Source organism: Physcomitrium patens, chromosome 21 (genome assembly GCF_059467195.1).
Source record: "Physcomitrium patens ecotype Gransden chromosome 21, ASM5946719v1, whole genome shotgun sequence".
NCBI lineage: Eukaryota > Viridiplantae > Streptophyta > Bryopsida > Funariales > Funariaceae > Physcomitrium > Physcomitrium patens.
The window spans coordinates 3487790-3503516 of NC_143430.1; positions in this window are offsets into that span (position 1 = coordinate 3487790).

A 15727-nucleotide genomic window follows, 5' to 3' on the forward strand; every position below is an offset into this window, starting at 1 on the left:
TAATTCATTATATGTGTTGAAATTAATGTAAAATAACAAAATTGTACATGGGTAACAGGAAATATGTGTAAATCTTTTATCGGATTCATTTTCAAGGTTTTCTAATAAAATATTTGAACATGTAGTAAATGAATAAAATAATTCTCTAATGCTAATATTGCACAACAATATAAAACATTAGAAACACGTTATAGTGAAAAAAGTATATATCTAATAGTTGTTTATACAAAAGTAAGATTTTCATTGCATTGTACTTTCTATTTCTATTTTTATATTGCAAAAACGTATTGAGTAATTTTTAACTTCGTGATAACCCAATAAAGCATTTTTTAAATATCTTCATTATTATGCCACAAGTAATTTATTTAAAACACAAAGAAAAGTAAAGTAAATCCCAACAGTATTAGCAGTAAAACAGTACGTTTTGTTATCTTCATATTCTTAAAAGAGTCCTATGCATTTATGTATTTTTTTTAAAAAAATCATTGGTTTGTTACTGACTTGAAAATGGGTTATGAACCAAAATTCCTCTACAACTTCAATATTACCAAGCTTTAGCCAGAGTTTTACAAATCTTTTTCGGTACTTGTGGTAAATTTGTATAGATTTTATACATTCATTTTTTATTATTATTATTATTAATGCTTTATATACATCATAAGCTTATGAAATGAGTTTAATTTTTTCTTGAAAATTCCTCCAGATTTTAATGATAAATTATGATCATTATGTAGAAATTAATCTATATTTTCTTGTAATAAATGTCTTGTCACTTCACCATGATTTTTTTTTAATTATATTTTATATATCCAATTGCTATCATAATCATGTTTTCGGTATCATAAAAAATATGTTTAGCATAATGAATATATTTATAATATACAGTGCTATTTTAAAAAAAAACATTTACTTGCTTCAAATTTACCTACCATTTGCTTTTAATATTTTTAAATATTTATTTTCACTTACATAAATAAAAAATCAGGTAAATTTTTATTTTGTCTGACATGACAGCAAACCCCAACGTGGACTTTTAAACAAGTTGTACAACTAAAATCTTATTAAATACTTTGTATCTTTAATGAATATATATACAAGTTATTGTATCAATAATTTGAGTAATCTCTCGTATTCAAATAATAAAGACAACTAGTTATGAATGTCATACTTTTTCATTCTTTATATACCAGCAATATTTGCATGCTGACAACATATTGCATTATTATATACAAGCACCAAAACAACAAGAAGTTTTTATTCCTTTGCTTCAATAATGTTGAAATTTCTCAAATAATGATAATAATAATTAAACATAAAAGGAAAACACAAACTGTATATGTAAATAAAGGAATAGAGTTCAGATGAGCATAAAAATATTGAAGAAGAGGATAAAGATCAAAAAATCATTTAAAATTTTCGTCTCTAACAAAAAAAATTAATGTGGTTCCTTCAGCAATTTCTTCAAGCTTCTACTGTCTCTAAAGGCGGGCGCTTTTAAATAATGTTTTTTTCTGTATTAAGCAAAAGTCCTACATAACGCTTTTATATCATGTTTATTAAAGTAGGCTTTTGATTGTGAAAATCCTATCTATAGACCAATATTCAACACATCAGTGTAATTCAAATAAAAAGTTTGATTAACTTAAGGTAACTTAATTATTTATTTTTTATAGATTATAATTTAAAATAATTATATTTAATTTTAATTATTATAAAGAAATGAATAGCTGTAAATATTGATAATAGACATTAACAAAAATTCAAAGCATTTACAATAACATTCAATTAAGATATCTTAATAAGTATGAATTTACATGTGTAAACTTCAACAATTTTTCTGTCAATCTGATTAGTTTAATTTTTTTCTTAAATGTTTAAAATTATATTTTAAAACATAAAAAAAAACATGTATTTTCACCAAAAATGTATATTTTTATTTTTTTATTGTCTTAAATCAATAGTGTATAATATTCTTCTTGTATTGATAATACTATTTAAGTGTATATGTCTATATGAATACATATACATATACAATTGTTAATATTTCTGATTGCATTTTCTATGACAAAAAAAATTAGTTGATTAAAAAGATTATTGTGAAGGTCACATAAGGAAGGAATCAAACTTTAAAAAATTAAAAATAAAATTAAAAAATGGATATCATGATATATGTCTTCTTGATTTCAGCATTGATTTCAAAGGATTAAGTACTTATATCAAATATGATGTAACCATCTCTAAGAGGTGGTTATATCAAATATCCACATCTCATATCAAAACATATTTGTTTAGCAACAGTCTAAAGTCTTGCAAAATTGCTTTGAAAGATTGCAAAACAATCATGCGGTGAGTATTTTGTCCAGTGAATCGATCATGTGGTGGATGTTTTGCAAACTTTGCAGTCTAACAATTAAAAACAAGCACAGCAATTTAAAGAAGAATTCACTTTACTAATTGGGTGTTTTGTTCAGTAAATCAATCATGTTGTGGGTGTTTTGTCTAGTGAATTGATAATTATGTAGTAGGTGTTTGAGCGGGATGAACTCAGATCTTTGTTGCATTTTCTATGCAGCATTAAATCTGGTTCAACAGTGAGTGCTTGATATTACAAATCGTCTACAGCTTCAAGCTCAAGGCCATGGTGTTTGTAAGCCGTAAGATGCAAGCTTCTCTAATGTTTTCCACAACATTCTGAAAGAGAGAGGGAGGGTTGTATGGTCTGTACAAGGAACTTGATCCAGGTTGAGAGAATAAACCATATCGAAATAATGCTTTACTAAAATAACAACAACATAATTCAAGTATTAATATGTGTTAGTATAAGTATAGAAAGAGCATAGGGGGTGGGCCACTTGTGTCCATAATAAGTGGATCTTTTATCTTAATTTCTAAACCTCGTAGATCTCAATACTAATGATATTTATCAAGAGACATTGAGTAGGGATAAATGTCCCAACACCTTCCTTCACAATAAAATTGTCTATAATGAAGAAGATCAAGAATAAATGTGCAACTATCTCCGAGAGACTTAAACAAAACATCATACATATTTGAAATGGATATGATCTAGTTAGTAGTCTTAATTTTGCCAATAGTATTAACAATTATTTTTCTAGAGACATCAAGATACATTCATTATAATGTCTTTTAGTAATTAATAATAATAACTCTTGCTACCATATTCTTGACCAGTTGCATAACATACAATAGAAAAAAAAATGAGTCATCAAATATAGAAGTTGGATCTAAACTTTGTCCAAGTGATGATCTATTAAATAATATTTGTGATAATCTATAGGTTTCTTTAGACGTTGCCAACTTATTAGATAGAGACAGTATTCTATTGTTTCCTAAAAATGGTCCATATAATGTCTACTACAATAATTTAAAGCTATAAGGATTTTCTCTATATGATCCAAAAAAGAATGTATTGACCAACTCTCATAGATATGTCTTCTATTATAACATTGCAAATTTTTCAACTGAGTTACTACAAGCTAATTATTCTAAAAAAGAAAAGATTTATCAATTAAAAGATGCTTCTCTTCTAAAGAACTCAAGGTACAAGGAAACTTGTTAGTCTTCTAATTCTTCTATATAAAGAACTTGATCTAAAACATTGCATTTTAGATGTTTTTTAAATTGGAGATTTGCCAAAGAAACATATTTTTCCAAATTATAATTAGTGAGAGAGATTGAAGAAGAGATAAGAATTTTTATAGTGGAAGAAGATCTTTTTCATGAGAGCCTTGGACAATCACAAAATGTAGCAAAGTACTTGTTCAAATTACCTCTAGAGTTCACACTGCAACTAATAGTGTATTAATTACTTCAACATCCTAAGGCAAATGATGGTATATACAGATTGCTACAATTATTAAAAAAGATGCATGAAGAATGGAAACATTCAATAATTGATGCTAAATAGAATAAAAATAAGGTAGTGAGGATAAAAAGATTAGATGGCTAGGTTCTCCTATTTTTGACTCTAGAATAGAATTGGATGATAGAGGCATATTAATATGAATTAGCTTTAGAAGAAAAGATGAAATAAATATTCTAAAGAAAGCTAAAGAAAGAGGAGTAATATAGATAGTAGGTGGTATTAAACTATGTGAATGAGAACATAGATTATATAGTAGTTAATGAAATGATGTTGAGTTTAATTTATTTATTTTTGAATAGTCCTTGTCCTAAGGGCTTAATAAATATATTTTCTTATTTTAAAGAAAGAACATATTTCAATTAAACTTTGTCAATTTCTATCTTCTTACAAGTAAAGTGATGGATTATAGAAATATGCATTATTTAAAGACTGATATCAAGATTTGTGGACATCTTCATACTCCTTTTATTAACATAGTATACAATGATAGCTTTGGATATGTTGAGATAAAAATCTTAAGTTAATTTTTTAAGCCATGCAAATTTATGAAATATCATAGAAAGATCCAAGTATTTAGCTTTGGTTAAAAAAAGTACAATAGTTGCTTGTTTTTTAGACATTGAAGTGTTTAAACTTTGGCCAATCAACAATAAAATCCATTGTTGACTAGCTATTAATTAAGTCTCCTATCTAGTTAGTATTTGTGTAGCCTAATATAATATAATTACAAGTGATAAAATAGATGATTTTATAATTAGATGGACCTATAATATAACAAATAATTTGTTAAGCTCCTATTAAAAAAGACACTTGAGGTTGATTCATGAATTTTCTTATAATGCCAATTGAGATAAGTCCAATAAAATATGATTGAATTGTACTAATTTTCTAATCATGTCTTTATAATAGGTAAAATCTATTGTATCTTCATGAATTTTAAGGATTAATTTTAGGTATTCTACCATAGGTGGAACAATGGTTTGGCATCCCTCTAGTTCATAATATTTCATTGCCTCTTGTACATAGTTTTTCTATATTATGAATATGCCAACTAGAATACAAAAGATTTCAACATTGAGGTACAACATAAGATTTCTATCATCAAGTTCTATTATTTCATATTTAATTTGTGGTGTAGTCTTAAATCAAACAATCTAATTATTATAGTTGCTCGTAAACATAAGATCATCAACATATAATAATAAGACCAAAACAAATCTATCATAATGCACTAAGTAGAAATTATAGTGTTTTTTTTTTAATCCTTGGTCTTTTAAACATGTATCAATTTTATTATTTCATATCTTTGGAACTTAATATAGGCCATAGAGATCCTTGTATAGTCAACATATTAGATGGTCATGTCTTGCAATAATAAAATCTTAAAGTTGACTGATATATACTTCTTCTTATAGATTATCATGTAAGAAAGTTATTTTAATATCCATATATCATGGACATACATATTTATTCTAATATTTATCTATATGATTAAATAGAAGTTAATAAAAATAGATTTATTTCATAATATTTTCTAGAAAGCTTCTTAGAAGCTTTATAGATACTATTTTGACTTTATATATGTTTGTAGTTAATTGGTAGGTTAGAAACATGGTCAACAAGTTAAGCATGTACTCATATCTTGTAAAATAAGTTAATTATATAGCATACATATAAAAAACTTATCTTACAAGTTAAGATATGTCTTCTGCAAAGTCAACACATTTTAGAAGTCCTATAGGATATTGCTACATTGATCCTAATTAAAAATATATATATATAGAAGCAAGAGTGAAGCCTTCTTCACTCTTATCAATAACTTTTTAGTTCTTAGTCTTGTTTTAAGATTTTTTAGTCTTCTTATCTTTGGCAATAGCCATTCTAATTTAATATTATATCATTTTAAAATAAATTTTTAGTCTTTTTGAATAATATAAGAATGTATTGGCATTTTAGTTTTTTGAAGTTCATATCTTTGATAATTTGAGAAGAGTACTAATTCATTATTTTTATCTTTTTTTAGAAGTGAGTGGATTATCTCACTTCTATTATTATATTTTGAAGGTTGCAAATTATCCACCTTTAATTAAACTATTCAATTTTCTAACACTATTTTATTTTATTTTATTTTATTTTTAAAGTTGATTATCCATCTTTTGACATTAGAAGTTGCATATTACCATCTTCTAAGTTGACTTATAGATTTATTAAGTTGCTAGAAATATTAGAAAAAATTATGGACACTTTACTTAGTGGAAGTGAGAATAGACTTGCAACTATTACAAATCTTTACAAACTTGTCAAAATCCCTAAGATGGAAATTTTATGCATCACTAATACTAACCATAAAAACATTAATCCTATGCCTATGGAAAAAATTCATAGTATGCATCAAGAAGTTGTACAATTAAAAGAAGTAAGTAGATCAACTTCACAACCAAATCCAAGAAGTTTTACTTTTACAAATATAATAAAGACAAGGAATAATATACCTAAGAAGTTTTTTGGAACAAAATCAAAACTTTGAAGATTTTTACAACAAATCAAATTCTATCTAAGATTGCTTTTCTTTCAATACTTGAATGGATTTATTCAAGTTGGATTCATAGGCTCATTTTTATTTCAAAGTATTTTGTCTTGGTTTGCATCTTTCATAGAAAAGAATTCACGGCACCTTTATAATTTGGATTCATTCTTAAAAATAATTATAATTATATTTAGAAAAAGTGATTAAAAAAGAGTAGTAGAAATTAAGCTCTTATTTTTAGAATAAGGAATATGGTTAGCCACTATATATGCTATTAAATTCTAAAACCTTACTTGTGTTATAGACTGGAATGACAAAGCCCTTATCAATCAATTTTAATATTGGTTAAAGGACAATGTCAAAGATTTATTATTGACAATTCTAAAAGAAAAATTATTAAAATAACTCATTTCTCAAGCCATTGCATTCAATAATTTATTATTTAAAAGATATTAAAAACAAAGATTTGGTTGAAAAAAAACAAGTCAAGTAATGATGGCAATTCTTAAGTTTTCATAAACTTATTTACCAAAGCCAAAACCAATGCAAATTGATATGGTGATATTCAAATTAAACAGACTTGTTGTTATCAAGAAGGTTTGTGTCTATATTGTGAAGAATCCAAACACACTACTCAACATTTTCCAAAAAAACAACTCAATCACCAAATAAAGAACATGATTACTAAAGATGATAATGTATTGGTGTCATGATGTAATAGAGCTAATGAATGAAATAGAAAAGATATTATATTATAAAATATCTTATTTTAAAATATTATAATAAATTATCTTAGAAATACAAATAATAATTAAAAAGATAGTAAAACTAAAAAATACTAATATTACCTTTTTATAAAATAAGCTTCTACTTACTTTGTAGAGCCATGAGTAAGAGAACAAAAGTAGATTAGAAAATTAAATAATATAAACATGTATAAGAAGGAATTAAGATTAGATTTTAGTAAAATTTACCTTAAGAAGCCAAGATTTGATATCCAAAGAGACTAGTTGTCAACATGGCTCAAAATCAAACTCTAAGGTACAAAACCACACACTTATGGTGATTCTAGGATTTTTTGGTAGATTAGAAGATAGGATTTGAGGGCAGATTTGAAGAGAGATTTTAAGACATTGATTTCATATCATTTAAATCAATATTGAGATTCTAAGAGATTTTCAAAGTTAGTAATGTTCTTAATGGAATTAGGATTTGAGAAATAAAAACAAATTTATAAATTTGAGGGTTTCTTGAGTTCTATGGTGTATATATAGATGAAATTTGAGTAATATGTTGATATGATACTTATGAATGTGTTTGCAAATTTTTAGATCAATTTAATATTTTGATTGAAGTAAATGAGGATTTTTGTGGATTGAGGTCTCAGAAATTGGAGTTTGAGGGTTAGTAAGTATTTTTAAGATCTTTAGCAATTCATTAATTAGATTGGAATAAAAAAAATTTATATAAATACTAGAATCAATTTCCAATGTTTAGGTGAAATTTGGAAGTAATTCAATAATTCAAGAAGGAGATAATGGCATTGAAAGTTTAGTATTTAGGTTGGAATTGGAAGCCATCTAATACTTGATTGGATTATCTTGCATTTCTTTCAATTAATAAGTACAACCAATTTCATCTTTTTTATACTTATTTTTAACTAAATTATTAAAAAATATACAAATTTTGAATTGATATCAATAATTTGATCATTTGTTATTAAGATTCTATCTTGCTACAGAATTTAATAAAATTTTGTTTAAGATTTAAGATTTAATTATGATTTTTTTAGGAATTTATTAGGGTTTGATCTAGGATTTGGTTAAGATTTAATTAGAATTTCAGTTAGGATTGACCTAAGATTTGATTAAGATTCAAATAAAGTTTTAATTAGGATTATATTAAGATTTTTATTTTTAATATTTTTAAGAATTCTTTGTTTTTTTGTTAAATTTTTTATTTCTAATATTTATGAAAATATTATTTTTATTTCTTTAAATTTATATTTTTATATTTTTTAAATATTTCTGATTATTTTTCTTTAAAATTAAATCATGAATTTTTTGTGTTTTATTTGTGACTTCTTTTAAATTTATTTTAATATATTAAAGTTTGATTAGGTTTATTAGACATTATTTAAAGTTTTTTTTAGGCTTTATTTGACAAAATGAATGAATTGCACTTAAAGAATATATTGATAAAAATTTTCCTAAGAACTTTATACGCCATTCTAACTCTCCAACTGAGGCTCCTATCTTATTAGTGAAGAAAAAAGATGGATCTTTGCAGATGTTTATAGACTATCAAGGACTCAACAAGATCACCATCAAGAATAAGTATCTTCTACCCTTCATTTTAGGACTTCTTCATCAACTAAATCAAGCTAGTATCTATACTAAAATAGATCTATGAGGAGCATATAATCTAATATACATTAAAAAATAAAAAAATAAAAAATAAATAATTATATTTCAAACTAGGTATGGACATTTTAAATATAATGTCATGCCTTTTAGATTAACAAATGTATCAACTATTTTTTAGCATCTAATGAATAGTATCTTTTATAAATTTTTTGATGATTTTTTTATTTATAATTTAGACAATATCCTCATCTACTCTAAGAACACAGAAGAGCATGAACTTCATATTTGTCATGTATTATAAAAATTAAGATGTGCGGGATTATATACCAAGATGAAAAAGTGTATATTTCACACTATTCAAGTTGACTTCCTAGGATACAACATTTCAAATGATGGTCTTATGATGGATTTTAATAAGGTCCAAATTATTATAAATTAGACGATCTCAAAAATAATCAAAGATGTGTGATATTTTTTGAAATTTATTAATTTTATCAAATCTTCATCAATTTTTTTTTCAAGTTATAGCTTGTTTATATGCCTAACATGTAAAGACAAACTTGAGTTAAGCAATGAAGTTGAAACATCTCTTGAAGCTTTAAAGACAACATTTATTTTTGCACCAAACTTATATTGCATTGACTTTTTTAAGGTATTCTTCATAGAAACAACTGTATTAGACTTTGCCATGGATATTGTTTTGTCACAAATGAAAGCAAATGACAAGTACCACTTGGTACTTTTTTATTCTAGGAAATTTTTAATAATTGAGATTAATTATGAGATTTATGACAAAGAACTACTTATAATTATAGATTTATTTCAAGAATAATATTATTATCTAAAAAATACTTCTGATTTAGTTACTATGTATATAAATTACAAGAACCTTGAGTACTTTATGTTGATACATTTTTTGAATTGTTGCCAAGCCTATTGGAATATGTTCTTATCAAGTTCACTTATTGATCCAAAAAACAATAAGGCTTATTAGACATTCTTTTTAAATATTTTTATCTTACATTGAAAAAAAAAATATAACTTTTAATCAACAAAGAATGATTTTCTTGAAGCCAAAGTATTTTCATCTTTGAATAATAAAATCAACATTGATTATTGATTTAATCTTTGTCAAGCAAATTCAATCAAGTATATACTTTAATTTTCCTATTTATAATATGAAGAATAATTCTTCTAAATCTTATAATACTTCCAAGTTAGAATTAAAGATTAATCTACTTTATTTTGAGAGACAATTATATATTCGAGAAGATGAAATACAATTATGTATTTTTCAAGCTCGTCATGACTTTCCAATAACTAGATATTTTTTATAGAATAGGACTTTGGAGCTAATATTTAGATATTTTTAGTAGCTTCAAATGTGAAAGGTAGTTAAAGACTTTGTACAATGATGTAATATTTTTTCAAGATCAAAAATTCCTTGGCATCAATTTTATAGACTTTTCTAGCTATTACCTATTTCAAACCAATCATGGTCTTTTATTTCTATGGATTTTATCACAGATCTTTTAATCTTAGATTTGTGTGATTCTATATTCATGATTGTAGATTTTTTTATTAAGATGGCTTATTTTATATCATATATAAAATCTAATAAAAGTAAAAAAATAGCTAAAAAATTTCTTGATAATATCTATTGCTATCATGGATTATTCAAAGATATTATATTGAATAAAAGAACTTAATGTATATCAAGATTTTTGAAAATAAAAATTTAACATTCTAAAGATAGATATAAACTTCTCTTTGACTTTTGATCTTTAATTAGATAGGCAAATAGAATGTGTGAATTAAGTTATATAGTAATATTTGAGGTGTACCATCAATTATCATCAAAATGATTGCATAACTCTTTTGCCATTGGCAAAATTTAAGAACAATAGTTTTGTATATTTTTCTATTCAAGAAACATCTTTTTTGGCTAATTATATTTATTATCCATGACTTGATACTTTTGACTTTTAGAAAATTAATAATCCTATAGTAAAAACTTTGGAAAATCATTTATCAAAACTACATGCAATAATAAAAGTGCATTTAAAGGAAGTTCAAGAATAGCAAAAAAATAATGCAGATGACTATCGCAAGTTTAATATTTAGAACCTCAATATCTATTGATTATATCATTGATCTTTTTTGAGATTTTACACACCTCTCAATAATTAAGTTGGAAAAAAATACACAAAATTTGAAGAAGATCAAACTTACCAAATAGAAGATCAAACCTAAATTTTTCTCCGGTATTGGTTGGCCTGCTACTCCAATCTAAAAATTGAACTTCCAATACCAATATTTCCTTTTTGAACCATTGAATTGTCTCCAAAATGTGCCTAAATTGTTAGAAATCAAGTCTAGTCTCCATACAAAAAAAATCACTTGAAGCCAATTAATAAATTATTAAATATCTTAAAAATATTCATCAACTCTCAAATTCTAATTTTTGAGACCTCAATTTATAAAAACCTTCATACACTTCAATCTAATTATTTAATTGATTTCAAAATTTTCACATGCACTAAAAATTAAAATACCAATATATTGACCAAAATTCACTTATACTCACACCACAAAATTCAAAAGACCCTCAATTTTTTGAACATAATTTTATTGTTTAAAATCTAATCCAACCAAGAAAATCACTAACTTTAAAAATCTCCCAAAAATTAAATATTAATTTGATTGATATAAAATCAATGCTTAAAAATCTCTTTGTAAATTTGCTATCAAATATTTACTCTTTAATCTATCAAAGAATCTTAGAGTCACTGTAAGTATGAGGTTTTGTGCCTTAGGATCTGATTTTGATCCATATTGACAACTGATCTTCTCCAAGTATCAATATTTGGTAATTTGAAGTAATTTTTACTTGAACCTATTGATAACTCTCTTCTAAATATATATATATATATATATATATATATATATATATCAATTACTTGCTTTTGAATATCTTGATTTGATATATAATAATTGAATATATTGATTTTAATAGATGTCATTGATGCAAAGCATTAATCTTCTTTGGTATATGTGCAAGATTCTTTGTTGGCTTTCTCATGTATTCACTAATATCATATTTTTACCAATAAAAAAGATATACTAACCTATTTTGGCACTGATTTAAATCTAAGACTTCTTCTACCTCAAATTCTTGATTATTATCTACTTCTATAAGAGGAGGTGATATAATAATATATTTGCTTTTGAATATCTTGATTTTCTATAAAAAAAAAGAAGATTCTAATTTCTACTATTGATTGAAACTTCTATATTTTTGTAATACTAAAGAGATTGAAAATCAATAACTAGCAAATTTAATTTTAGAGCTATCATTTGTACACTTATTATATAAGACATTATAATTATTACAACCTTCAAGACAATATAATTAAAATAAAGATCTTTAAGAACAACATGTCCTTTGAATAGATGGTGAGATATAACATGTTTAATATTATGACCTTAGAAGAAATTTTTAATATTTGATGATTTTATTAAAGGTAGGAATGACTCTTGTTGGTATTTTAAATGTTTTATTTGAAAAAAGCTAAAAAGGCCTTAACAACAATCAAATAATATGGTGGTCTATTCATCTTAGTATAAAATACCATCAATGGTTGAAAAGACCAATTAACCATCTTTAAAGAGAATAAAGATCAGAGTATGTGGCAAATAGAATTTATTGCATCTTAAATTTTTTCAATATATGATAATTCATCTTTGTAGAACTTGTTTCTAAAAAGAGGTAATATCATAGACTTACATATTTATCCTAATATTTATCTATATAATTAAGTAGAAGTAGATAAAAGTAGATTTATTTCATAATATTTTTAAGCAATTAAGTGACATAAGTACATATTGAGAATTGTTTTTTTCAAAATTCATGTCTTTGATACCATGTGACAAAGTGACTAATTGTTTTATACAGCAAGTGCAAGCAAAAGGCAAATAATATCCTACTTTATGACTAAAACAAATGTTTATATATAATCTAGTCCTTTCTTTTGTTCAAAATTTCTTGTAATTAATCTTGCTTTATTTTTTTAGAGAGTGTCATCAATTCTACATTTTTCTTTGTAAATCCACTTGATTGATATAAGTTTCTTCTATGGTAGAAGCTTTATAATAATCCATGTATTATTATCATATATAGATTTTATTTTATCCATCATATTTGCTTATCATCTGAGATTGGTGGTGACTTCTTGATAAGTACTTGGTTTGGTAGAGAGATCTAATAGGCCACAAAACTAGTCTTGTAAATAGATGGATCATTTGATAGTACGACAAGAAGCACCATTTAGTAAGATAAGATGTATTGGAATAATTTTTTTTAATCCATTGTGATTGAGTATGGCAATAAGCAGATTAGTGATATTATATAGATTATTAATATAAGATGATAAATCATTAATTGCATCAAAATTTTGTTATTCATTAATATTGTCAAGATTAGTATAATATGAGGAAAAACATTTCTTACATAATGAATTAAGTTTAGGAGCTAAAATTGGTATTTTTATGTTATTGGTAGTAGACTATTGATCAAAGAGAGTTATAACATCTAATTATACAGCAATTGAAATTGGCTCAAAAGCAAGCTCTGTTGGTAATGGAGTAGTTGCATGGCTTAATGTTTGTATAAGCTCAAAGCAATGTCCAAAGCTTAGAGCTTGTATAGATTTACAAATGGACTCTAATAATGATAATATAGCTATAGGTTGCAGTTCTTTTGTTGCTAACATTGACATTAGATAATGATGTTGCTTTAACATAGATGTGGCTTTTGGTCTTCCATCAAAATCATTCTTATTATCAAATTCTTTGTAGGTAAAAAAGACCTTGATTCAAGGCATTAAGTAATTAAAAGGTAAGAATTGACTTTATATCATTAGTCTTTAGAAATTTGGTTTCATCAAAGATTACATTGTAAATTATTTAGATCTAACAAAGTCTTAAAAAATATACAAAATATGCCATTAATTCATATTTTATTTTCATATATAGTCATATATGCAATCATGGATCTATTTTATATTATTTTATATCATTGTATAAAATATAGCACAAACATCCAAATATCCAAAAAACATTTAATCAAACTTAATGCCAAAAAATATCTCATTGAAAGCAATTTTATTATTGTCTTATCTAGAATTTGTATTAATGATCAACATTATAGTCCTTATAGCCTCAATCCATAGATATTTATGAACTTTATCTCCAATCAATATTGTACGTACTTTGTTGAAGATAGTGTCATTCTTTTTTTTTTGATTCTTCATTCTATTGAGGCATACTAGTAGTACTAAATTATCTCAAGATACCATTGTCTTCCAAGTACTAACAAAATTCTTAAGAAATAAACTCACATATTTTGTCAAAATAAAGAAATAGGATTTTATATTGTCTTTGTTTTTCAATCATAATATAAAAAATTCTAAACTTGTCAATTGACTCATCCTCATTTATTATAAAGTAAATCCATAAGTGGTAGCTAAAATCATCTGTAAATAGTATGTAGTAATAAGAATGTCCTAGTAATTTAATGAATAGAATATCTTAGACATTTGTATGTATCAATACTAGAGAAATTGTAATCCAATTATGAGATTTTCTAAGAATTATGTGAAGTTTTTTTACCTTAATAACAAGCTAAGTATAAGATGTTCTTAACTAAAAAAATTGATAACCTAATAGCTACTCTATGAGAATTCATAATAGCTAAATTTCTAGCATATATATATATATATATATATATATATATATATATATATATATTCTAACCTTTTGTATCTAAATGAAGAGAGGTTTTTTGAGGAAAAATTTATGTTGTATAGTTTTTGATTGTCTTCTATTAAAGAAGTTGGCTAATCATTCAATTTTGCCTATTCAAAATTTTAATTTTAGATATTCTAATTTATTTAATCCATCATTTAGATTTCATATTAATTTTTTCTACTATCATGTCTAAATTCTAAATTAATACTATACTACACTATGTGAGATTGAAGATGTATAGATTTTTTACACTAATGATTTGACCAACTGATAGAATATTGCAATAAAAATTGAGAATATAACAAACATCCCTTAAGGTTTTTATTTCTTTATTTGATCAAGACAAGTCAATTATACCTTGACTAGCAATTCTATGATTTTGTCCAAAAATTGATATCATTGATGTACTTTGTAATTTATCTACAATATTAAATATTGAACGATTACTTAAAAAATATTTGAAAGCATCTAAATCTATAATCTATTGGTTTTTTTTAGCTTTTGTGATTGCTAATAATTCTAATGCTTGTAACATGGCTTTGTTAATAAGTAAATTTGATGAGTTTTTATTGAATAGTATTCACCATAATATTCTTCAATTAAATTTATTTAAAGATTGATTCTAGATGATGATTTTTCATAATTTTTTCTTACATAATAGTTATCTCTTAATAGGATTGATTAATATGGTAGATGTTTAAGAACTTTATAAAAATAAAATATATGTTCATGTTTATCATATCTTCTATATATAATCAAAGTATTATGTTACCTTAGTAATAATTTTGAATGTCAATATTAGAATCTATTAGATCCATATCAATTCCAATGTTCTCATAATAAAGTGCTAAAGTATTGTTCTTCATATCATTCATTGCTTTGATAGTAATGTTGATTGTAGATATTGCATACTTTCATTAAAAGTGTTTCATTAAAGAATTCAATAGACTATTATAATGTCACATTTGTTTTGGTCAAATGAATTCTATTTCATACTTCTTATAACATAGGCATAATTTTCTTGGAGAATATCTAAGATATAATTTTTTCAAAGCAACAAATAAGGCAATTGAAAATATTGTGAACAATCATCTTATGTAATTGTTCTTGATTTATTACTTTAAGATCTTTGAAAACTTC